At 42.9% G+C, this 24,824-nt stretch overlaps 1 protein-coding gene and 1 non-coding gene across 2 annotated transcripts in view; one reads left to right on the forward strand and one right to left on the reverse strand.

The window, feature by feature from the left end:
• Nucleotides 1–24,824, forward strand: part of LOC144670304 (uncharacterized) — a 210,811-nt gene that overhangs the window by 57,521 nt on the left and 128,466 nt on the right. The window lies entirely within an intron of this gene.
• trnam-cau (transfer RNA methionine (anticodon CAU)) lies at nucleotides 19,055–19,126 on the reverse strand. The gene has a single exon. It is a non-coding gene; the product is annotated as a tRNA-Met (tRNA).

The following is a 24,824-nucleotide window of genomic DNA, read 5'->3' on the forward strand; positions in this document are numbered from 1 at the left end:
GATATTTCAGAATACACAAAATACATGCATTCCAATCAGAACCAACAATTCCAAAGGGAGGGCCTACCATCCGTGATTACTAAGAAAGTTAAAGACAGTATCAAACTTAAAGTAAAATCAAAGATGGGTCGCAGGTCAGAAGATTGTAAAGACTATAACGAGCAGCAAAGATGACAAAAATATTAATAAGGGAAAAAATGGAGTACGAGAGAAAGCTAGCTATTAATATAAAGATGGATAGGAAGAGTTTATGTAGATGTCTAAATAAGAAATGAAAATAGTCCTATAGAAAAGGCATTTCGGGAATTGAAAATGCAAAATAGGGAGATGGCGGATGAACTAAACAGATATCTTGCTTCAGTCTTCACCATAGACGACACAAGTAATACGCTGGAAAAAGCTGTAAATCAGGAAATGGAAGGGAGGGAGGAACTCGTGGAAAATTACAATCACCAGGGAAGTGGTATTGAGAAAATTGTTGGGGCTTCGGGCTGTGAAATCCCCAGGTCTGGATGGATTTCACCCCAAATTCTTGAAAGAAGTGGCAAGTGAGATTGTTGGTGCATTTGTTTTAATTTTCAAAATTCCCCAGATATGGGGAAGGTTCAATTAGATTGGAAAATAGTGAACGTAACTCTTTCATTCAAAAAGGGAGGGCGACAGAAATTAGAAAGCTAAAGGCCAGTTAGCAGAACATCTGTCATAGGGAAAATGTTACAAGCTATTATTAAATATAGCAGGGCACTTAGAAAAATTCAAGGCAATCTGGCAGAGTCAACATGGCTTTGTGAAAGGAAAATCATATTTAACCAATTTATTGGAGTTCTTTGATGGAGTCACATGTGCTGTGGATAAAGGGGAACCGGTGGATGCACTGTACTTAGATTTCCAGAAGGCAATTGATAAAGCTCCACATCAAAGGTAATTGTGGAAAATAAAAAGATCACAGTGTAGGGGCTAACATATTGGCATGGATGGAAGATTGGTGAGCTAATAGGAAGCAGAGAGTTGACATAAATGGGTCCTTTTTTGGTTGGCAGGATATGGTGAGTAGTGTGCCAGAGTGATCAGTGTCATAGAGTTAACTAGCACAGAAACAGGCTCTTCAGCCAATCATGCCCATGCCAGCCATCAAATCATTGCTGGGACCTCAACTTTTTATAATGTATATAAATGACTCGATGAAGGGACTGAAGGAATGGTTACTAAATTTACTGATGGCACAATGATAGGTAGAAAGTAAGTTGTGAAGAGGACTTAAAGAGGCTACAAAGGGACATAGAAAGTTTGAGTGGGCAAAGCTCTGGTAAATGGAGTATAACGTGGGGAAATGTGAAATTGTTCATTTTGGCAGGAAGAATAAAAACGAAGCTCCTTATCTAACTGGTGAGATATTGCAGAGCTCTGCGATTCAGAGGGATTTGGGTGTGCTAGAGCATAAATCACAAAAGGTTAGAATGCATGTACAGTAGTTAATTAGGAGAACTAACAGAATGTTAGCATTTATTGTGAGGGGAATTGATTTCAAAAAGAGGGAGGTTCTACATCAGTTATACAGGGCACTGGTGAGACCACATCTGGAGCCCTGTGTACAGTATTGGTCTCTTTATTTAAAGGAAACATTTAAATGTGTTTGAAGCAGTTCAGGGAATATTTATTAGACTAATACCAGGAATGGGCCGGTTGTCTTATGAAGAAAGATTGGACGGGTTAGCCTATCTTTGTGACTGGAATTTAGAAGAGTAAGAGGGGATTATATTGAAACCTTTAAGACCCTGAGGAGTCTTAACAGGATAGATGTGGAGATGATGTTTCCTCTTGTGGGAGAAGCTAGAACTAGGGGGTCATTGTTTAAAAATAAGGAATCACTCATTTAAGACATTGATGAGGAGAATTTATTTCTCTGAGCGCAGTGAGTCTTGGAACTCTCTTCCTCAAAAGGCAGTGGACGCAGAGTCTTTGAATATTTTTAAGGTAGAGCTGCATGGATTCTCGATTAGCAAGGGGGTGAAAGGCTATTGGGGGCAGACAGGAATGTGGGGGTGAGGATCACTTTAGCTCGCTCTGCTTTCATGCCCTCATTTAAGTTGAAAATACTCATCATGGATACACTCATTTCTCCATCCAAAATGAGTGTAAAATTCAATCACATCATGAACGCTGTTACCTAGAGGTACCTTCACTATGAGGCTCTCAATTAATCCTGTCTCGTTGCTCAATACCAGGTCTCGAATACCCTGCTCTCTGGTTGGCTCCAGAATGTGCTGTTTTAAGAAAGTATCCCAGAAACACTCTATGAACTCCTCATCTATGTTACGTTTGTCCATCTGATTTTCCCAGTGGATATGTAGATTAAAATCCCCCATCATTATTGCTGTACCTGTCTGACAAGCTCCCATGATCTCTTCTTTTATGCTCTGTTCTACCGTGCAGGTAAATAGTCACCCGTCCCACAAGTGACTTCTTGCCTTTGTCATTTCACGTCTCAACCCAAACCTGAATCATCCTGGATTTCTGAATTTAGGTCATCCCTCTCTAATGTGCTAATACCATCATTAATTAACAGAGCCACCCCTACACCTTTTCCTGACATATTTCATTCCTAAATATCACATACCCTTCAATATTCAGGTCCCAAACTATGTCACCCTGTAGCCGTGCCTCTCTGATGGCTATCAGATCATTCTTATTTATTTATATTATCAGTTAATTTGTTACATTTCAAATGCTACATGTGTTTACATACAGAGCCTTTAGTTTTGTCCTTTTATTCTGTAGCTACGAGGCTTATCTGCTGATTTACTCTTAGATTTATGCTATTTCTCCCTTCCTGTCATGGTCTGTTTATCATTTCCCATATTAATACCTTTCTTTCTTGCTTTGTGTCTACTCTTTGAAAATGTGATCCTTTCCACTATTCAGTGTGTTTACATACATGCAGTGTAAACGTTGCATTCCTCATTGTGCTTCTTAATCTGCCCCTATCTAATATGGCATTGCTTCCTTCTCCAGTATTATCCATCACTCTCCCTCCTCTCTGTCCTTATTACTTTCTGGTTCTGCTGTAAATTGATGACCAAGCCCCTGCCAATTTAAATTAAATATTCACCAACCAGATTAGTAAACCATAAACTAAAATTGAACTTGGTGCCCGTGCTTGCAAAGTACAATGGATCAGAACTCCAACAAGTTAACTTCTTGGCCACCTCTGCTCCCTGTGAGTGACACTGTACTTACTGTGTGTGAGGAGCTGACTGCACTTCCCCTTGTGTTGTAGAATCACATAATTTATTCTGCTGCTTTCAAGTGTTTGCCTATCGGAAGAAAAAGTGTTTATTATAATTTAAGAAGAGGTGAGGTCGAAGATACAAAGAAACCAAAACAATTATTAAATTAATAATCATTCCGAACAACCGCAAGTCAGCTGTTCAAGAAGGCAGCTCACCACCACCTTCCCAAGGGCAACTCGGGATGGGCAATAAATGCTGGCCCAGCCAGAGAAGCCCACATCCCGTGAATGAATAAAAAAGGTAAGACAAACAGAGTCAGTGTCTGAATCCACTGCAGTGCTGCAGCACTCAGCTGCTAAAGACCAAGGACTTTGTTCCTGTTACAACAATTTCCTGCCATCCAGAAACAATCCACTGCTCCAGGAGTGGGACTGAGTGACGGAGCAGGGACTATTGTGTAGGTCAGATTTCTAATTGCCGCTCCCATGGACTAACCGTTCAAGTGAAAGCAAACAGCCGCTGTTTAAAATGTGTCTCTGCATTAGAGGCTGTTTTAAACCATCTTCTTCCACTCACAGGCAGTGCTGGGGAGGGCAGCGCGCATGCGCAGAATGCTGCACAAACTCAGGACACACAAATATTGAAAATTTCCGGCACAGAACGAGGCCATTCGGCCCATCTTGTCTGCTCCAGCCCCAAAATAGTTTGATCCAGCCTCACGTCACTTTCCAGCTCTTGCTCCGTGAGTCCTGTCGGTCCCAGCAGCTCAGTGCGGATCCAAGTGTTTGTTAAAGGCAGTGATGCGCTGCTCTCCCCCAGCTCTGCCTGGGACTGGAAGAAGATGGTTTCAAACAGCCGCCAATGGAGAGATCCCGCTCCCGGGGGAAGGGAACAAACAGCAGCCTGCTGTGAGGAGGGAGACAGAATGGCAAGAAGCTGTTATTGAAAATCATTGCTGCTTTCTCTCCACAAAACAACAATGAACATTTCTGATAAAAGCAAAATACTGCAGATGCTGGAAATCTAGAACAAAAACAAAAATACCTGGAAAAACTCAGCAGGTCTGTCAGCATCTGCGGAGAGGGATACAGTTGACGTTTCGAGTCCGTATGAACCTTCATCAGAACTAAAAAATAGAGAAATGAGATGAAATATAAGCTGGTTGAGGGGGCTGGACAGGGTAGAGCTCGATAGGGGGCCAGTGATAGGTGGAGGCCAAGAAGAGATTGGCAAAGATGTCATAGACAAAAGGACAAAGGGGTGTTGACGGTAGTGATATTATCTAAATGATGTGTTAACTGGGATGTTAGGGGGAAATAAGGGGATACAGTAATTATTAGGGGGAATCTAGGGGTACAGTAAGAACTTATTGAAAGGGAATGAATTACTTAAAATCTCCAAGCACATTGGCAGTAGAAGGTTACCAGATGAACCTTGCACAGCCTTAAGGGCCTGAAAACAACAGAAAGGCCTTGGATAAAAGCAAAAAACTGCAGATGCTGGAAATCCAAAACAAAAATAAAAATACCTGGAAAAACTCAGCAGGTCTGACAGCATCTGCGGAGAGGAACACACTTAACGTTTCGAGTCCATACGACTCTTCAACAGAACTAAGGAAAAATAGAAAAGAGGTGAAATAAAAGCTGGTTAAGGGGGGTGAGACAAGTAGAGCTGGATAGAGGGCCAGTGATAGGTGGAGATAGCCAAAAGGTGTCATAGACAAAAGGCCAAAGAGGTGTTGAAGCTGGTGATATTATCTAAGGAATGTGCTAATAGGTGTCATTAAGGGCAGAAAGCAGGACGAGCAAGGTACAGATAGCCCTAGGTGGGGGTGGGGTGGGAGGAAGGGATCAAAATAGGCTAAAAGGTAGAGATAAAACAATGGATGGAAATACATTTAAAAATAATGGAAATAGGTGGGAAAAGTAAAATCTATATAAATTTTTGGAAAAAAGGGGGATCGGAAAGGGGGTGGGGATGGAGGAGAGAGTTCATGATCTAAAATTGTTGAACTCCATGTTCAGTCTGGAAGGCTGTAAAGTGCCTAGTTGGAAGATGAGGTGCTGTTCCTTCAGTTTGTGTTGAGCTTCACTGGAACAATGCAGAAGGGCAAGGACGGACATGTGGGCATGAGAGCAGAGTGGAGTGTTGAAATGCCATTGAAATATAGTATAACCTCAGCTGCAAACTCAGATTCCAGTTTGAAACTCACCTAGACCATTAACCTCAAGGATGCAATAACAATTTGATTCGTACAGACTGAGATAGAGACCACATACCTGTCTGAAAAGCTGAGAGTATCAGAATGGCAGATACTGTATTCTGTCTCACAGAGCAAACTGAGCACAACAGGCAAGTTTAAAATTCTCACAGGCTGCTTGAATGAAAATGTATCAATTTGATTATTAAAAAGTGAATTACACTGACACAGCAATGGAGTGTTAGATCCAAAGATACCTGAGCTTTCACAAGTGTGTTCACACAGAAAGGGATTTAATACTAGGTCAAACTCACAATTACTTTATTAAAACCTACAGCCTCAGTGGCCTGTTTCTGTTCTGAAATTTCAACATGGACTGAACCTAGACTTGTAAACAGTCTCAGAAACTGAAGGTTATGCAATGAATCCCACACTGTCAGAGTAGCAGAGACTGACAGATTCAGAATGATTATCAACGACATGTCCAGTACCATAAACTGGCAGATACATATTAAATACTACACTCAAAATTCCTGAGTCTGAATAATATTCCATTTATCTGACACAGACATAAAGTACCACTGGCAGTGAAAGATAGTTACAAACTCACATCAAACACAAACACACACAAACAGACCAAAGGTTAACAGTTACATAATCAGACACCAATTACCAAAGACTGGCAGTTACATAAGGAGAAAACACTCACATTATCATGGAGTGGTAAATATGGAGTAAATTCCACAGTCACACGTTACAAAGTCCAAGAGCTATGGAATGAATCTCTCACATGTACAGTACCAAATGCTGACAGATACAAATGACACATTCAAATTGAATACTAATAGAATGGCAAATTGAGAATGAATCACAGATGCAGATTGAATCACACATTCACATCCTGTGCCAGGTGCCGACAGACATACAATTGCTCCCACCTTTACATATAGAACCAGAGGCTGACTGGTACGGAATGAACCTGAATCTCAAATCGAGCAGAATAGATGGACTGATGCATAAAACCTTCAGAAATAGGAGCTGGGGTTGGCTATTTGGCCATTTGACCTACTCCATCATTCATTAAGACTGATGTTCAACCTCAACTCCACTTTGCTGCACTCTCCTTATATCCCGAGCATCCAAAATCTATTGACCTCTGTCTGGAACATACTCAATGGCTGAGCTTCCAAATCTCTCTGGCGTGGAGAATTCCAGAGATTCCCAACACTTTCAGTGAAGACATTTCTCCTCATATCATTCCAAAATAGCCAATGCTGTGATCTGAGATGGTGACCACATGTTCTAGATTCCAGAGCCAGGAGAACCATTTTCTCAGCATCTACCCTGACAATCCGCTTAACAGTTTAAAATGTTTCATTTAGATTACCGCTCATTCTTCTAAATTCCAGGGAATATAGAGCTAGTCTACTCTATCTCCTCATTAAAAAATCCACTTCTCACAGGAACCAATCTCGTGAACAATTATTGCCCTCCCTCAAGAGCAACCATGCCCTTCCTTATGTAAGGAGACCAAACTGCACACACTACTCCAGGTGTAGTCTCACTAGTATCCTGTATAATTGGAATATTTTTCACTTCTATAATCCAATCCTTTGTAACAAACATGAACATAACACTTCCCTTCCTATCTGCTTGCTGAACCTGCAGATTAACTTTCTGTAATTCGTGTGCACGGACACCCAGCTCCCTCTGAGTGCAAACATGTTCCAGTCTCTCACATTCACACATGTTCTTTTTTCCCCATACAAACTGGGCACATTCACACCACCATATTGTATTCTATCTGCAATGTTCTTGCCAACTCAGACAACCTGTCTAAATGCCTTAGCAGCTTTTTTGTGTCCTCCTCACAGATTAATTTTCCACCTAATTTTGTATCATCAACAAAATTGAATATGTTCCATTCAGTACCCATCTAAGTCATCAATATATATTGTAAGTAACTGATGGTCATGTATTATCAAGAGTAAGTTAGAGCCTGCCAATCCAAAAGTGTCCTGTTTATTCCTACACTGTTTTCTGCCCATTAACTAATCCTTGATCCATGCATATGTATGATCCCCAATCACAAGTTCTAATTTTGTGTAATAAACTCCTGTGTGGGACCTTTGCAAATCGCTGAGCATAATTACACACCCCCTCAGATTACAAGGCCCTGTGTTACCAAAACAAGGGGAGAACCTTAAATTCACATTAAATGACAAAGAGAACAGGCAAACAGTACCTGCTTGGAAGATATTGCATGACTCCCAATATTGTACCCAGACTGCAGATTGAACTATGCATTGCAGATCACTCCCCAAACCTCAGAGTATCAACAAACTAGATGAAGCAGATCTTACACACCGGCCAATGTATCAGATTGTATGATATACAGACATTCAGGATTGTGTTCACAGAAATGGAATTTTAATCCAAAACTCTGAGATAATAGCTGATTAATACCCGCATCTCCATTAGCTTCAGTTAAAACATATTTTATGTTAAACATAGGTCAGACTTACACTCATAATACATAGAACGGAATCTCACAATTGATACAGCAGAGGGAGGCCATTCGGCCCATAGTATCTGTGCCAGCTCTCTGTGAGAGCAGCTGAGCTGCTCCCACTGACATATTCTTCCCCACAGGCCTGTTTAATTTTCCTTCTGTTCTTTTTCTATTTCTCTCTTGTCCAATGAGCTTAAATTATCTATTCACATGGACACAATCGCTTCTCTTTATAGACATCGACCATATCCACTCAATATCCATCCTTTCCCAAGGTTAATAGTCACAGCTATTCTAAGGCAACGCTTATTACTGATGAGGTTTCAACTGCAATATGAATAACTCCATATTGGGATTCACTTATCTGCCATATTCTTCGCCATTACCCTTTACACTCTCTGATAGCAGGTTTAGTTGCCCTGAGCTGTGTCTGGTACCCATCTCAATTCTCTGACTGAAGTATAACTGCTTTCATTGGATTTACCTTAGCAAATGAGGAGGGATCTACCGTGGTTTGTTCGGTTTTAAACATCACTTTGCAAATTCATACTCCCAGCGAGAAGCCTGACCTACTGAGGATGTAAACCAGAAATTCAGACTTGTATTCTACCTGATTTCCAGGCATTGGAATTAATTTCCATCCAGATTCCTGTTTTGCACGACCCAGTGGGGAATCTCCTCACTCACAACACAAGGTCATATAATTACAGGTCTAAAGAGCAGTTGATAATTCTGACACTTTTTAACATTTATGCATATAAAGGCCACTTGATAAGACTGTTCGATTAAAAATAAAGATAGCCAGCCTGATATGAAAATGTGAACTTAACTCTGAAGTGGAGATATTTTCAGGTAGGCCCAATTCTGACAATCATCTAGAGTGTTAGTGATAACTGGTTACTGTAGGAGATGTGAGCTTTTTTATTCATTCATGCGATATGGGCCCATTCCTAATTGCCCTGGGGTAGGTAGTGTTGAGCTGCCTTTTTGAATACAACTGTGTGGTTTACTCGGCAATTGTAGATGGCAGTTCATAGTCAACTTCATTGCTGTGCTTGGTCCTAGGATCCAATATATGCCAGACCAGGTAAGGATGGGGATGATAAATCTATTTTCCTAAATATTTGAAGGTGTTAAACTTAGCATTTTGAACACTATTCCTGAGATAAATATTAGATACAGATACACAATCAATCCCAGAGTCACATGCAGCATCAAAGACTGAAAATTAAACAATAACTGTCTCTCTCACATACAGTCAAGTCACTCACCATCCTGAATTGGAATTATATCATTCTTCCTTCACTGTTGCTGGGTCAGAATCCTGGAACTCCCTTCCTAACCGCACTGTGGGTGCACCCACAACACATGCATTGCAACAGTTCAAGAAGGCAGCTCACCACCAGCTTCTCAAGGGCAACAAGGGATGGGCAATAAATGCTGGCCCAGCCACCGTAGCCCAGATCCCATGAATAAAAAAAAAATACAGCACCAGAGACTACTCAGCAAATCTTACACAATACCAGACACTGAGACATACAGTATGAAGACCAATACATGCACAGTAAAAAAGAGACTATCACAGAATGAATCCCAGCATGCACACCATGCCAGAGACTATCAGATACAGAATGAATTCCACAGTCACAATGTACTGGAGATTGAAAGACATAAAAAAAAATAATCCCACATTCACCACAGTGCCAGAGAGTGACAGATACAGAAGAATCCCACATCACACAAAGCACACTCATGATAGATACAGGGTGATTCTCAAATTGTCCCAGAGATGTAGAGATACAGAATGAATCTGACATTCACACAATGTCACAGACTAAGAAACACAGAGGAATCTCAGAGCCAAGGACTAATAGAGACAAAATGAATCCTTGATTTCTGAAGACATCAGGCACTGAGTTACAAAATGGCATCAAAGCTTACACAGAGTACCAGAGTCCAACAGAAACAAAATGAATTGGAAGCTCCCATACAGTGCCACTGATTGAGAGAGAATTGATCCCACTCATATCCAATACTATCCATTGAGGCAAATTCTACATTTAACAGTCTTTGGTGATCTATGTGACAGTGGGATTACTTCTGTCAAAAATTGCAACAGATGGGCCTGTTGAGAATGAATCACACACTCTGAATCAGTACCAGAGACTGACCGATACAGACTGAATTTCACACTCCCATTCAGCAACGGATGTTGACAGGTACAGAGTTAATCTCACATTCACACACATTATCAGACATTGACAGTGAATGAGAAGTTCAGACTCAGAGATAGTACCACAGACTGAAAGACATCGAATCAATACAACTCTGACCTACAATGCCAGATACTGACAAATAAAAAAAATCATTAACATACAGTTACAGAGACTGACAGGTACAGAATAAATCCAATAATTTTCGTGGCGGAGAGAAACACATACTGATTTAATTTCGTACTGGCGTGTAGTCCCAAGAAGCGAATTATTTCATCTACATGCACCAATAACAGACAGATGCACAATGAGCCTCAGGATATCAAATTAATCCAACATTAAGACATAGTCCCATCAAGTCACAGATACAGAATAAAGCCAGGCCTCGCACACTGTACCACGGCCTTCCAAACAGTGAAGGAACCCCACACTCACAAACAGCATCAGACAGTGAGTAAATCACGCACATTACCAGAGCCTCACAATTCCTGAAGGAACCCCACATTCCTATACAGTCCCTCGCACCGACAGCCAGGCGACATTTCCCGGTGTATCTTTACACACTGAGAAACTCCGGCTGGAGAGGGGCTTTGGAAAATGTATTTCTTGATTGTAGTAAGGAGGGTTATGATTGGTGGAGAAAGCTAAATATGATTGGTCCATTGATCTATTCATTCACAAAATCACAAAAATAGATGACGTATTTTGTTTTAATTATGTCCAATCAGAATCATTGTTCTCCCATTCCTCATTAGCATATATCTGTCATACTGTCTATATAATGAGCGGACGGAAGGGGTTCGGTTTATTTCTGTGTGAAATTGAGATTGAAGATGGTTGATGAGAAGAAGAAACCAGTTGCTAAGAAGGGCGCCAAGAAAGCGGTGAGTAAACCGGCAGGAAAGGGCGGAAAGAAGCGGCGAAAGTCGAGGAAGGAGAGTTACTCCATCTACATCTACAAAGTGATGAAGCAGGTTCACCCCGACACCGGCATCTCCTCCAAGGCCATGAGCATCATGAACTCGTTCGTGAGCGATATTTTCGAGCGCATCGCGGGTGAGGCTTCCCGCCTGGCCCATTACAACAAGCGCAGCACCATCAGCTCCCGGGAGATCCAGACCGCCGTGCGCCTGCTGCTGCCCGGGGAACTGGCCAAGCACGCCGTGTCGGAAGGGACAAAGGCGGTGACCAAGTACACCAGCTCCAAGTAAAACCCCACAACGGACTGAACAACACCCGAAACACAACGGCTCTTTTAAGAGCCACCCACAAACTCTCTGAAAAAGCTGTACGATTGCTCCACTTCTAAAGTTATGATTTTTACTGTGAAGAATTTTGAATTATCTAATTGTTATTCTCTTTTTGTTTCAATCACAGCGATTCTCGGTAATGTAGATTTAACTCTCGTTCAATTATTGAGTCAGGTTAATAATGCCTCATCAATTAATGACTTGCCGATTACCCTCGGCGCTTTGTTTTAAGACGCGTTAATATTCGGCCCCTTTCCCTGGTTTTGGAGAGAGAGAGAATAGAAGCAAATGCGTCAGTCTTCAGATCTGGTCAAGTTTGGTCTCAATAATCGATCAGTTCATTTCCTATCAGCCCCGGTTGTGCAGCAACCTTCAGTCTCAACGCTGGCAAAAATTTTCAGTTTTGTCTGTCATAAATATCTACAATATACCGTCCGTTTGCAGAACGATGTAAATGGGACTTTCTGCGGCTGCTGACAGGGTTTCATAAAGGATCGAGATTGATCCCCGGATCACGGATTCTAAAAGCGATTTGGAACATTGGATAAAATGTGAAATAGTCCCATCAGGGACGCGTATTTTTAAAACTTCCAATTCGTACTATGTTCTAAGAAGTCCGTTCTTTTTCATTTCTTTTTAAAAATTTGGCGGGCTTTTAAAATTTGAAAAAAGAACAGTTGAAATATCAAAATTTAGCGCCGTTATTTTCCGCCCTCACTCCGTGGAGTCTCCGGATTGGTGAGTTCAGTAGATATCTGATTGGTGATATGAACAACATTATGAGACGCAGCACAAAGTGACCAATCAGCAATGCCCGCAGCACCATTCCTCCCGAAGCTATAAGAGAAGCGAATGTGAGACGATTTCCTCATTCTCTGTGAAAGTGTTTGTGAGATTGTGGAAATGTCTGGAAGAGGAAAGACCGGCGGTAAAGCTCGCTCCAAGCCCAAGTCTCGCTCCTCCCGGGCTGGACTGCAGTTCCCGGTGGGCCGTGTTCACAGGCACCTGAGAAAGGGCAACTATGCTGAGCGTGTGGGTGCCGGAGCCCCGGTCTATCTGGCTGCTGTGCTCGAGTATCTGACGGCTGAAATCCTCGAGCTGGCCGGTAACGCGGCCCGGGACAACAAGAAGACCCGCATCATCCCCAGACACCTGCAGCTGGCCGTCCGCAACGACGAGGAGCTCAACAAGCTGCTGGGAGGGGTGACCATCGCTCAGGGCGGGGTGCTGCCTAATATCCAGGCCGTGCTTCTGCCCAAGAAAACCAGCGCCGCTGCGGGCTCGAAGACCAAGTGAAGCGACCATTCTTTAATCTAATAACCCAAAGGCTCTTTTCAGAGCCACTCACAGGATCACTGAAAGGGCTGCTCACTGTCAGGAGATGGAGTTATTGTAACGTTGATTCCAGTTTTATGAAACTAAAAGATACAATATCAGTTCGATGAGTATGAACTGAGCTGTAACTTTCATACTAATCCTAAATTTTCAATGTCAGACTGAGAATACTGCTGCCAGTTCCAGACTGATCTCCATTTTACATCCATGTCAAAATTCTCACTCAGAATCAGACTGAGTGTCACAGATCAAATCGATCAGTATCACCTGAGTTACACCCGCATCCCAAGTGAGTAGCAGGTTGAAAGATACATTATCTTTCACAAATGTGTTCACAGTGACAGCCATTTAACACTGGGCCATAACTTACAAATATTGTTTGCTTAATAGCTACCACATCAGTGGTCTGTAACTGAGCTGAAAATTTGCATCGAATGAATCAAAACGTAAACAATACCAGAGACTGAATGTTATACAATGAATCCCATACTCAGTCACATACACTGAGTGACAGAGACTGACAGATAGACAAGAATTCTCAACACACATTCTGTGCCAGATCCTGAAAGACGCAGCTGTTTTTTTCTCTCCCTATATTCATTCATGGGATGTGGGCATCGCTGGCTAGGCCAGCATTTATTGGTCATTCCTAGTTTCCCTTGAGTAGGTGGTGGTGAGATGCTTTCTTGAACCGCTGCAGTCCATGTGGTGTAGGTATACCCACAGTGCTGTTAAGGGAAGGAATGTCAGGATTTTGACCCAGCAACTGTGAAGGAATTGCGGTATATTTCCAAGTCAGGGTGGTGAGTAGCTTCGAGGGAAACTTCCAGGTTCCTATATGCCTGCTGCCTTTGTCCTTCTAAAAACTGGTTGTCTTGGGTTTGGATGGTGCTGTTTCAGGAGGAATGGTGAGTTTCTGAAGTGCATCTTGCAGATAGTACACACTGCTGCGACTGTGCATCGGTGGTGGATGGAGTGAATGTTTTTGAATGGGTTGCCAATCAAGTGGGCTGCTTTGTTTTGGGTGGTGTCTAGCTGCTTGAGTGTGATTGGAGCTGCACTCATCCAGGCAAGTGGAGAGAATTCCATCACACTCTTGACATGTGCCTTACAGATGGTGGGTAGGCTTTGGAGAGCCAGGAGGTTTGTTACTTGCCGCAGGATTCCTAGCCTCTGACCTGTGCTTGTAGCCACTGTATCTATATGCCTAGTCCAGTTCAGTTTCGGGTCAATGGTAACCACCAGGATGTTGACAGTTGGGAATTCAGCAATGGCAATGCCATTGAATGTCAAAGAGCGATGATTAGTTTCTTTCTTGTTGGAGATGGTCGTTGTCTGGCTCTTCTGTGGTGCGAATGATAATTTCCACTTGTCAGGCCAAATTTGGTTAATGTCCAGGTCTTGCTGTATTTGGACATGGACTGCTTCAGTACCTGAGGAGTTGCGAATGGTTCTGACCATTGTGCAATCATCAGCAAACATGCCCATTTCCCACAGTTGATGGACAAAAGTCATTGCTAAAGCAAATGAAGTTGATTGGGCCTTGGATATTCCCCTGGATAACTGACATCCTGGGACTCAGATGATTGATCTCCAACGATCACAACCACCTTCCTTTGTGCTAGAAATGACTCCAGCCAGCGGAGAGCTTTCCCCCTGATTCCCATTGGCTCCAGTGTTGCTAAGGCTCCTTGATGCCACACTCTGTCAAATGCTGCCTTGATGTCAAGGGCAATCCATCTCGCCTCCCCTTTGGAGTTCAGTTCTTCAGTTCATGTTTGAACCAAGGTTGCAATGAGGTCAGGAGTTGAGTGGCCCCGGTGGAATCCAAATTGAGCGCCAGTGAGTAGGTTATTGCCACTTGTTAGCACTGTTGATGACCCATTCTATCACCTTACTAATGATCGAGAGTAGACTGATGGGGCAGTAATTGGCCAGGTTGGATCTGTCTTACTTTTTTTATAGAGGACAGGCCTGAATATCAACATCGCTGGATAGATACTAGTGTAGTAGCCATATTGGAACAGCTTGGCCAGGGGCGCAGCAAGTTCTGGATCACATGCCTACAGTGCTATTGCTGGAGTATTGTCAGGGCTCATAGCCTTTGCAGTGCCCAGTGCCTTCAGACGTTTCTTCGTATCATGTGGAGTGAATCAAATGAACTGAAGATTGGCATCTGTGATGCTGGGGACCTCCGAACGAGGCCGACATGGATCAGCCACTCAGCACATCTGCATGAAGGTTGTTGCGAATGCTTCAGCCTTATCTTTTGCACTGATGTGCCGGGCTCCTCCAACTTTGACAATGGGGCTATTTGTGAAGCCTCCATTCTTGATTGAAAGTGGCAGGACTGCACAGTTAGATCTGACCCGTTGGTTGTGGAATTGCTCAACTCGGACTATCACTTGCTGCTTATGTTGTTTGGCACGAAATTAGTCTTGTTTTGTGGCTTCAGCAGGTTGACACCTCCATTGTAGTTATGCCTGGTGCTGTTCCTGGAATGCCCTCCTGCCCTCTTCATTAAACCAGGGTTGATCCCCTGACTTGATGGTAAGGGTAGAGTGGAGAATATGCCGGGCCATGAGGTTACAGATTGTGGCTAAGTACAATTCTGCAGCTGATGACCCACAGCACCTCATGGATGCCAAGACTAGAGGTGATAGATCTGTTTGAAATATATGCCATTTAGCACGGTGGTAGTGCCACACAACACAATGGAGTGTATCCTCGATGTAAAGATGTGTCTTCATCTCCATAGGGACTGAGCGGTGTTTACTCCTACCGCTCCTGCCATGGACAGATACACCTGCCGTAGGCAGGTCATTGAGGATGAGTTCAACAATGTTTTTCTCCTCACCATCTGCTGCAGACCCGGTCTGCGGTGATGCTACAAGGATATTTTTGGTGATGGACCCACCCAGCTTGCGTTCTGTGCCCTTGCCATCCTCAGTGCGTCCTCCAAGTGGTGTTCAACGTGGACGAGCATTGCTTCATGAGCTGAAGAGTGGATAGTGGGCGTCACTATGTTTAATCTGCAGGGGGTTTCCTTGACCATGGTTGACCAGATGCGGTGAGACTGGAATCGATTTTGAGGACTCCCAGGGCAACTGTTATATCTGCTGGTGATCTGTCCTTTCAGTGGTGGTGGTATCTGGGAGATTATCAGTAATGTTCCCATGAGTATGACTATGTGAGGCTGTTGCTTGACTAGTGCCAAAACGTTAGTAAGGATTGACAGGGATTCCAGTTGATGCTAAGTGGTCCATTCGGTTTTATTCGTTTCATAGAACTGAGTGGCATGCTGCCATTTTAAAATCGTGCACATTGTTATTGGCCTGTTTGAAATATATCCCATTTAGCACAGTGTAAGTGCCATACAATACAATGAAGTTTAGGTACCAGAACAGGTTTCGCCATTTATTGTGGTGAGATTCAAAACCCCGGAATATTACTCTGGATCAGCAGCAATACCAAGCCACCACTGCTGATGACACGCCAATTGTACCACTGATAGATTTAGAGAGAGTCCAAGACTCACATATGCTAACTGGTGCTGACTGATACAAATGGAAGACCACACACACAGACACACACACACGTGACTGAAAAGCAATAAATGAATCCCACAATTCCATACAGTACCAGGTAATTATAGATACAGAAGTAATCCCACTGACAGATAGAGAATTAATCCCATACTCACAAAAAGCACGAGGAACTGAAAGACACATATGATTCCCACACTGACATAGCATCACAGACATAGAATGCAATTGACTGAACTAGAGTGAATATCAATTCACTCACAGTACGAGAGCTTTATATATATATATATCCTACTGATAGATCCGAATGCCTGCCAAACTCATACACAGCTCCAGAGAATAACAGATGCAGACTGATTGCTGCATTCCCATGCAATACCAGAGATTTCAGATTCAGAATGATTTCCACATTCACATGCAATAGCACAGGCTGATAAAGAGTCAAACACACACTCAAAGTAACATGCAGTAGTTAAATAGTTTTAAGGCAAAGGTAGATAGATGCTTGATAAGCAAAAGGGTGAAAGGTTATCGGGGGTAGAATGGAATTTGGAGTTGAGGCTAAAACCAGATAAGCCATTATCTTCATGAATATCGAGCAGGTTTGAGGGACTGAGTGGTCTCTTCATGCTCCCAATTCGTATGTTCACACACATCACCTTTAAGAGATTCAGAACGAGTCGCAAATTCACTTACAATCCCAGAAAGTGACTGATAGAACAAATCCCTTGCAGGAGAGAGTTCATGGTCAGAAGTTGCTGAACTCAATGTTAAGTCTGGAAGGCTGTAAAGTGCCTACTTGGAAGATGAGGTGCTGTTCCTCCGGTTTGTGTTGGGTTTCACTGGAATATTGCAGCAGGCCATGGATGGACATGTGGGCCTGAGAGCAGGATGGGATGTTAAAATGGCAAGCGACAGGAAGGTTTGGGTCATGCTAGTGGACAGACTGAAGGTGCTCCACGAAGCAGTCACCAAACCTACGTTTGATCTCTGCAATGTAGAGGAGACTGTATTGGGAGCAGCGAACACCGTAGCCCAAATTGAAGGAAGTGCAACTGAAGCGCTCCTTCATCTGAAAGGAGTATTTGGGCCCTTGGATGGTGAGGAGGGCAGAGGTAAAGGGGCAGGTGTTGCACCTTCTGCGCTTGCATGGGAAGGTGCCATGGGAGGAGGCTGAGGTTTTGGGGGTGATGGAGGAATGGACCAGGTTGTCCCCGAGGGAAAGGTCCCCACAGAATTCTGACAGTGGGGTGAGGGGAAGATGTGTTTGGTTGTGGCATCATGCTGGAGTCAGCAGAAATGACAGAGAATGATCCTTACTAAGCAATCCTGATTGAGCTGAGAATTACACTTGCAGTGTGAACTAGAAGGGCAGAGTTTTAAAAATAAGGGATCTCCCATTCAAGATGGAGATGAGGAGGAATTTCTTCACTCAGATGATTGTTAGTCTTTGGAATTCCCTTTCCCTGAGAGCAGCGGAGGCTGGATCATTGAATATATTCCAGACTGAAATAGACAGATTTTACAAGCAAATCAAGGAATGAGGGAGACAGGCAGGAAAGTGGAGTTGAGGCCATAATCAGATCAGCCATGGTCTTATTTATGGCAGAGTACACTCGAGGGGCTGAAAGGCCTCCTCTTGCTCCTATCTCTAATGTTCTTATGCCTGTAAGCTCTTCCCCATTCTGGTTCCTTTTTCTTTGCGCGTTTGGTTTTAATCTAATTTTTCTCTTGTTTTTGCTTTCGGATGGCAGCTGTTCATCATTCCTCCATTCACACTCCTTTAGACTCATCTCTGGTTTTTGTTACTTGTTCCTTTACCATTCCCTGTAGCCTTGCAGCACCAATTCTTTTGCCATTGAATCTCTCCTGCCCTCTACCCTGCAGACTGAACCACAAGACAAAAGGTTTTTACTAAATTCACTAACGAGTAGCGAAGGAGAATTAATTAATATTTGGACAGTAAATGAGCATCTAAAAACCTCACAATATGTTAGAGGCAGGCATTCAGTTCGAGGAGAATGGTCACACACATGCTACAGTTTTCACCTTAAGCAAGTCCGATAAGGAGCGAATGAGCAATAAACTGAACTCGTTAAAATTCGATCGGTGATTAACAGATAAAACAAGACTGGAAACAATCAGACACTCAAATAATTATTTAGTACAATATGTAGAATGCAAGCCCGAGGGAATGAAACTTCACGTTCTTTGTTCATGATGATTTGGGGGTCAGAATTCCATGTTTTGAGTCAGCGATTAAGAAGGAACCTGTCCAAATATTGATTAACTGTGTCTTTGACGTGATGCTGTCTCTGCTATGCTGATACTCTCGATGGGACATGTCAAAGGGAAGACACTGTTATCCAACTTAGCATGGTGAATTACTGCAGGCTGTCCGGTAGATCGGATATACTGCAGCTTATACGTATAAACTTCATTATATACATTTTTTCCATTTCAGGGAATAGCTTTTGCTCTTCAGGCAACCATAGCGTGTTAGAGAACAAGAGAAGGCCACTCGGACCATCATGCCTGTGTCAGCTTTTTGGGAGAAATGGGATGAGAGAAAATCTAGGCTTGTGTGTGTTTGCCGCATTTACAGCTTGTGTTCTTGTGTGAATAAAAAACATGACAGAGGTTTGTTGCAGACTGAAGTGGTTACTGGAAGCGAGAAGCCGATTAAAATTCCTGTGCATGGTAAAGAAATATCAAATATATTTGTGGGGAGAGGCCAAATGTTTTTTCTGCTTTTAATGAAAATATAAATAGCAGAGAATGGTTTCGATCCATCGACCTCTGGGTTATGGGCCCAGCACGCTTCCGCTGCGCCACTCTGCTACTTGCTGGTGATTTCCTGCTACGTGTTGTTGCGTTTGCGCAACATTCATTCCTGTTTTGTTGTTCAACAAGAGCACACGTATTCGGCGGCTCCCCCTGGCGACACAATTCCAATTTGCAACACCCCCAAAAATGTAACAGACAGACAGAGGACGACACAGAAGAGCAGTAAGAGACCGTCCGCACACACGACGATAGGAAGGCAAAGGAGCATGGAGTGAATCACCATTTATGTAAACGCATTCTCTCTTGCATAAATATGTCCCACATTCGTAACGAATTTGCTGTTGCCTAAATTATCTCCCTGTGCATGTGTACTCTTGTTGAAAGGTGTTGCGCTGTTTAAAGTGCTTTCCCGTTTTTTTTTAAATATCTTCCCTGCTGTGCAACTTTGCTGTCTGCTTGGAACTGTGTTCACTGCTGAGTTCGAATCCCACCACGGCAGATGGTGGAACTTGAATTCAATAAAACATCTGGAATTAAAATTCTAATGATGACCATGAAACCATTGTCGATTGTCGTAAGTATCCATCTGGTTCATTAATGTCCTGTAGGGAAGGAAATCTGCCGCCCTTAACTTATCTGACCTACATTTGACTCCAGACCCACAGCAATGTGTTTGACTCTTAAATGCCTTTGGAACAAGGGCAATTAAGGATGGGCAATAAATGCTGGCCGAGCCAGCGATGTCCACGTCCCATGGACAAATAGAAGAAAAGAACTCTGCTCTCTGCTATAGAACTGTGCTCTCTGCTGCAGTTCTGTCCTGTCTGATGTGGAACTGTGCTCTCTGCTGTGGAACCGTTGAGACATATTCTCTGTTGTGTAAAATACTTTCCTGCAGTGCAAATCTGTTCCAGGCTGTATAAATACGATGCCACTTGTACTTTTTTTCTTCTCCATTCTGTAAAATGTGACCTGATCAGGTGTTCCCTGTTGTCCGAAGATATTACCTGTTGATCTTTGAAGACATTTTCTGTGGGTAAATATTTTCTTCCTGGTCTCATAATGCCCCCAGTCTTGTTAAGATGCCTCGTGTTATGTTTAGAATTTCCCATTTCCTATGTGAAAATCGTGATATGCCACAACTGGACAATTGTCAAATCTAAATTGCATCAATTAGCCTATGGTCGTGATTGTGATTGTGGGATACACATCATATCCATCAAACTCTGTTACTGTATGTGAGCGAGATTTGTCCTGTATCTGTCAGTCACAGGTAGTGCCTCTGAGTTTAGGATTCATTCTGTATCTCAGTCGGTGGAACAGTTTGTGAGATAAAGGCAAAATATTGCGGAAGCTAAAAATCTGAAACAAAAACAAAAAATGCTGGCCTGACAGCATTTGCGGAGAGAAAGACAGGGTTAATGTTTTGAGTCCGTATGACTGTTCTTCAGAGCTGAAGAAGAGTCAGACTGACTCATGATGTTAACTGTCTTTCTCTCCACAGATGATGTCTAGCCTACTGCGTCATTCCATTTTTGTTGTTGTTGTTGTGTTTGGACAGTTTGTGAGAGTGGAATTCCTTCTTTATGGGTCAATGTTTGGTACTGTATGTGAGGGTGGGCTTAAGTCTGTATCAGTCAGTGATACAGAATGTCAATGTGGGAATCATTCTGTATTAATAAATTCTCATCACTGTTAGGGAAAATGGGATTAATTCTATATCTGAATGTCTCTGGTATTCTATGCGAGCTTTGGCAGCATTATTCAGCACTCAGTTTCCCATACTTTTTGGGAGTTTGGAATTAATTCCTTTTCAGTGAGTGGGATTGTGTGGAAAGTATGAATCATTCTGTGTTGCACAGTCTCCCAAAGCAATGGACTGGTCAGGTGCGCAAAAATGTGGCAACTGGAATTCTACCTGGGGAAGTGTGAGGTGATGCACTTAGGGAAGTCAAACAAGGCAAAGAAAAATAAACTACACTGTTAATGGGAGAATGCTCAGAGTTGTAGAGGAAGTGATGGTGTTAAAGTGAATGTCCACAGCTCCTTGAAGATACCAGCAGAGGTCGATAAGGTGGTTCAGAGGGCATGTGGAATCATTTCCCTTCTTCGCTGACTATAGAATAAAAGAGTGGGGGGAGGGCGGGTAATGCTGGAACTGTATAAATCATTAGGCCACAACTTGAGTACCGTGTGCCTTCTGGTCAACTTATTACAAAAAGGATGTAATTGCTCTGGAGCGAATACAGAGGAGATTTATTGGGATGTTGCCAGCACTGGAAAAAATGCAGCAATGAGGATATGTCAGGTAGGCTGCAGTAGTTCTCCTTGGAACAGAGGAGGCTGAAAGGAGATTTGATTGAGATGGACATAATTGTGAGGGGCCTGAATAGAGCAAATGGGCAGGGCCTATTTACCTTCGCAAAGAGGTCAGAGACCAGGGTGTACAGATTTCAAGTGATTCGTAGAAAGATTGGAAAGGAGCTGTGGATGTCATTTTCACTCAGAGGTTAACCAGGGTCTGGAACTCACTGTCTGAACTGGTATCAGGGGCGGAAACTCTCAACTGATTGAAAAGATGCCTGCATATGCTCCTCAAGTGCCATAACCTACAAGACTATGGACCAAGTGCTGGAAAGTGTGAGAATCATGATATATAAAAAAGTAAAGATGCTGTGTGTGAACGTATTTTTTTTCTCTCAGCAGCAAATTGCTGTGATCCGGAATGTGTTGCCTGAAAGACTGGTTGAATCAGATTCAAAAGTAAATTTTAAAAGGGAATTGGACAAATACAGAAATGAAGATATTTTCAGTGTAAGCAGAGGAGTTGGACTGATTCAGTCCGAAAGAGCTGGCACAGATTCTATGAGTCCAAATATCACCGACTTCGCTAATATTATTTTTGAAATGGTGAACGATATAACCCAGAATTCCACGCGTCTGGGAATACGCCCTATCTCCATCAGAAGGGTCTCACTGCGCAGCTGCGGGAAGGCCCAGCCACCGGAAACGCATGCTGCGCGGAGCATGCGCGGTGCGGCACCAGGAAGCTGAATATGGGTAATCGTCGCCTAATTAACACCGACTCTCAGCGCCGCCGCCGCGGGGACGGGGAGTAGTTCGGCGCTGTGAAGCCGATGGTGCAGCGCCTCCCCCATCCTCACCGCCGCTTCCCGGATTCTCCCGTTTGCACCGAGTCTTTGATGCGGTAACAGAGAGGGTTGGGGAGGGTGATGCTGTTCATGTGGTTTACATGGATTTCCAAAAGGCATTTGATAAAGTCTCACACAACAGACTTGTCAACAAAGTTACAGCTCATGGAATAAAAGGGACAGAGCAACATGGATATGGGATTGGCTGAGTGACAGGAAACAGAGGGTAGTGGTGATTACAAAAAGCTAAAAGCTACTGCGGATGCTGGAAATCCAAAACAAAACAAAAACAGAATTACCTGGAAAAACTCAGCAAGTCTGGCAGCATCGGTTCTTCTCCGCCGATGCTGCCAGACTTGCTGAGTTTTTCCAGGTAATTCTGTTTTTGTTTTGTAGTGGTGAATGGTTGTTTTTCAGGCTGGAGGAAGGTTGAAAGCGGAGTTCCGCAGGGGTCGGTGTGAGGACCCTGCTCTTCCTGATATAAATGAATGGCCGAGACTTTGGTGTACAGAGCATCATTTCAAAATTTGGAGAGTTCATGAAAGTTGGAGGTATTGTGAACAGTGAGGAAGATAGTGTTAAACTTCAATTGGATATAAGCGTAAAAACAGAAAATGCTGGAAAAACTCAGTTCTGACATCATAATCTGTGGAGTGAGAAACAGAGTTAACTTTTCAATTCTGTATGACCCTTCTTCAGAGCTAAAGACATAGACAGGATATAGGCAGGTTGGTGGAATGGGTAGACAAGTGGCAGTGGCAAAAGTTTGGGATCAGAATGCCTTGGGGCCGACCCTGGGGAATATGCACACTCTGTGCCTGGGAAAGTCAATGTATTGGATACAGCGGTTTCTCGGGCACAGAATTGTGGGAGTTGCAGCCACCATGAGCAGATGTCAGTAAGTGTTTTATTACAGGCTGATTGTCCTGAAATGTGAACTCTGTTTCTCTCTCCACAGATGATGCCTACCTGCTGCATATTTGCAGAATTTTCTGTCTTTATTTAAGACTCCCAGCAGCCACATGATTTTGACAGTGAATTATTGCAGTTGTTGCTCACAAAACCAAGGTCAGAAACACAAAGTGACAAATGAGGCGTCCTTTTGCATCAGGGTGGATGTTGGGCATGGAAGTCAGTCTCTCGCTTTCTGTGAAGGTATGTTCTTGTTGGCTGACTTTCAACTGGAGTGTAGATGGAGGAGTAGTTGATGTGTTTCACCTTGAGTACTTTTGAGACCAGTAGAGCCTATCTATTTCTGATAAAAGGACACGAGCAAACATCATTAGCTGTTTCCTGTACTGTAAGAGACTGACAAAGTAAATTCCATACTCTGATTTGGTGACAGAGAGTGACAGACTGAGTTAATTCCACCCAGAGTCATATACTGTAAGAGAGATTGACAGGTAGTTCATTCATAGAATTATAGAATGGTCACAATCCAGGAGGTCGCCATTCAGACTGTCATATCTGTGCTGGTTATATTCATCTTGTGCCACTTCACCACCTTTTCCTGTAGCTCTGCACATTTTTCCTTTTCAGTTAATCCAAATCTCTTTTGAAGACATTGTTTGAACCTGCCTCCATCACACTACATAAGAATGTAAGAAATAGAAGCAAGAGTTAGCCATTTGTCCGCCCTAGCCTTCGATGCCATTCAATAAGATTATGGATGATATGATTGTAGCCTTTGTTATTCACAATAAGAGGTTGTGGTGGAAGAATTAATCCAGGCTGGTCTTTTTGTTCATGCTGGTTTATTTTCAAGACAACTCCTCAGTGCTACAGACTTCCAAGTAGCTTCCCCACAAAGTGTTTCAGCTGTATCTTTTTATTCTGTTTAGGTGGGATAATCAATGCCCACCACCTGTTTAACTAACAATAACAAGGCTTTTGTCATTCAAAAATCTGTCTAATTCCGCTTTGAATATATTCAATAAACCTGCATCCACTGCTGTCTGAGGTAGAGAATTTCAAAGATTAAAGATCCTTTGAGAGAAGAAATTTCTCCTCATCTTTGTCTTAAGAAGGAGACCCATCATTTTGAAACTGTGCCCCCCCCCCGTCATTCTAGATTCCCCCACGAGGGGAAACATCCTCTCAGCATCTTTCCCCCTCAGAACATTTTAAGATCTAATAAGATTACCTCTCATTCTTCTGAACTTAAATGACTATTGGTCCAAACTGCTTAATGTTTCCTCAAGGGATAACCCCTCATCCCAGGAATAAGCCGAGTGAACCTTCTCTGAGCTACTTTTTTTTTTGGAAAAATATACTTTATTCAAAAAATATCTGAAAGAACATTACAAAACATTTCCAAATGGCCATCACAAAAAGTGCAATCATATTCAACTTTTCCACATGGATCACGAGGAGCAATTAATACCAGCAATGAACATTACAGTTTTTTCAATATGGTCATCACAGACAGTCAGACAGTGCAATGGTATTGGATTTATCGATATACAACATGTTGCACTCTGAAGTGCTTCAATATAATTGAGACACACGTAGCTTTCACTATATACATTCCTTGTGAGTCATACAGTCGAGGGGTCCATACAATTCCCAGCCCCTCGGTGCACTATGGCAGAAAGGTCTTA

This window comes from Cetorhinus maximus, chromosome 31, assembly GCF_964194155.1.
Source record: "Cetorhinus maximus chromosome 31, sCetMax3.hap1.1, whole genome shotgun sequence".
NCBI classification, from domain to species: Eukaryota; Metazoa; Chordata; class Chondrichthyes; order Lamniformes; family Cetorhinidae; genus Cetorhinus; species Cetorhinus maximus.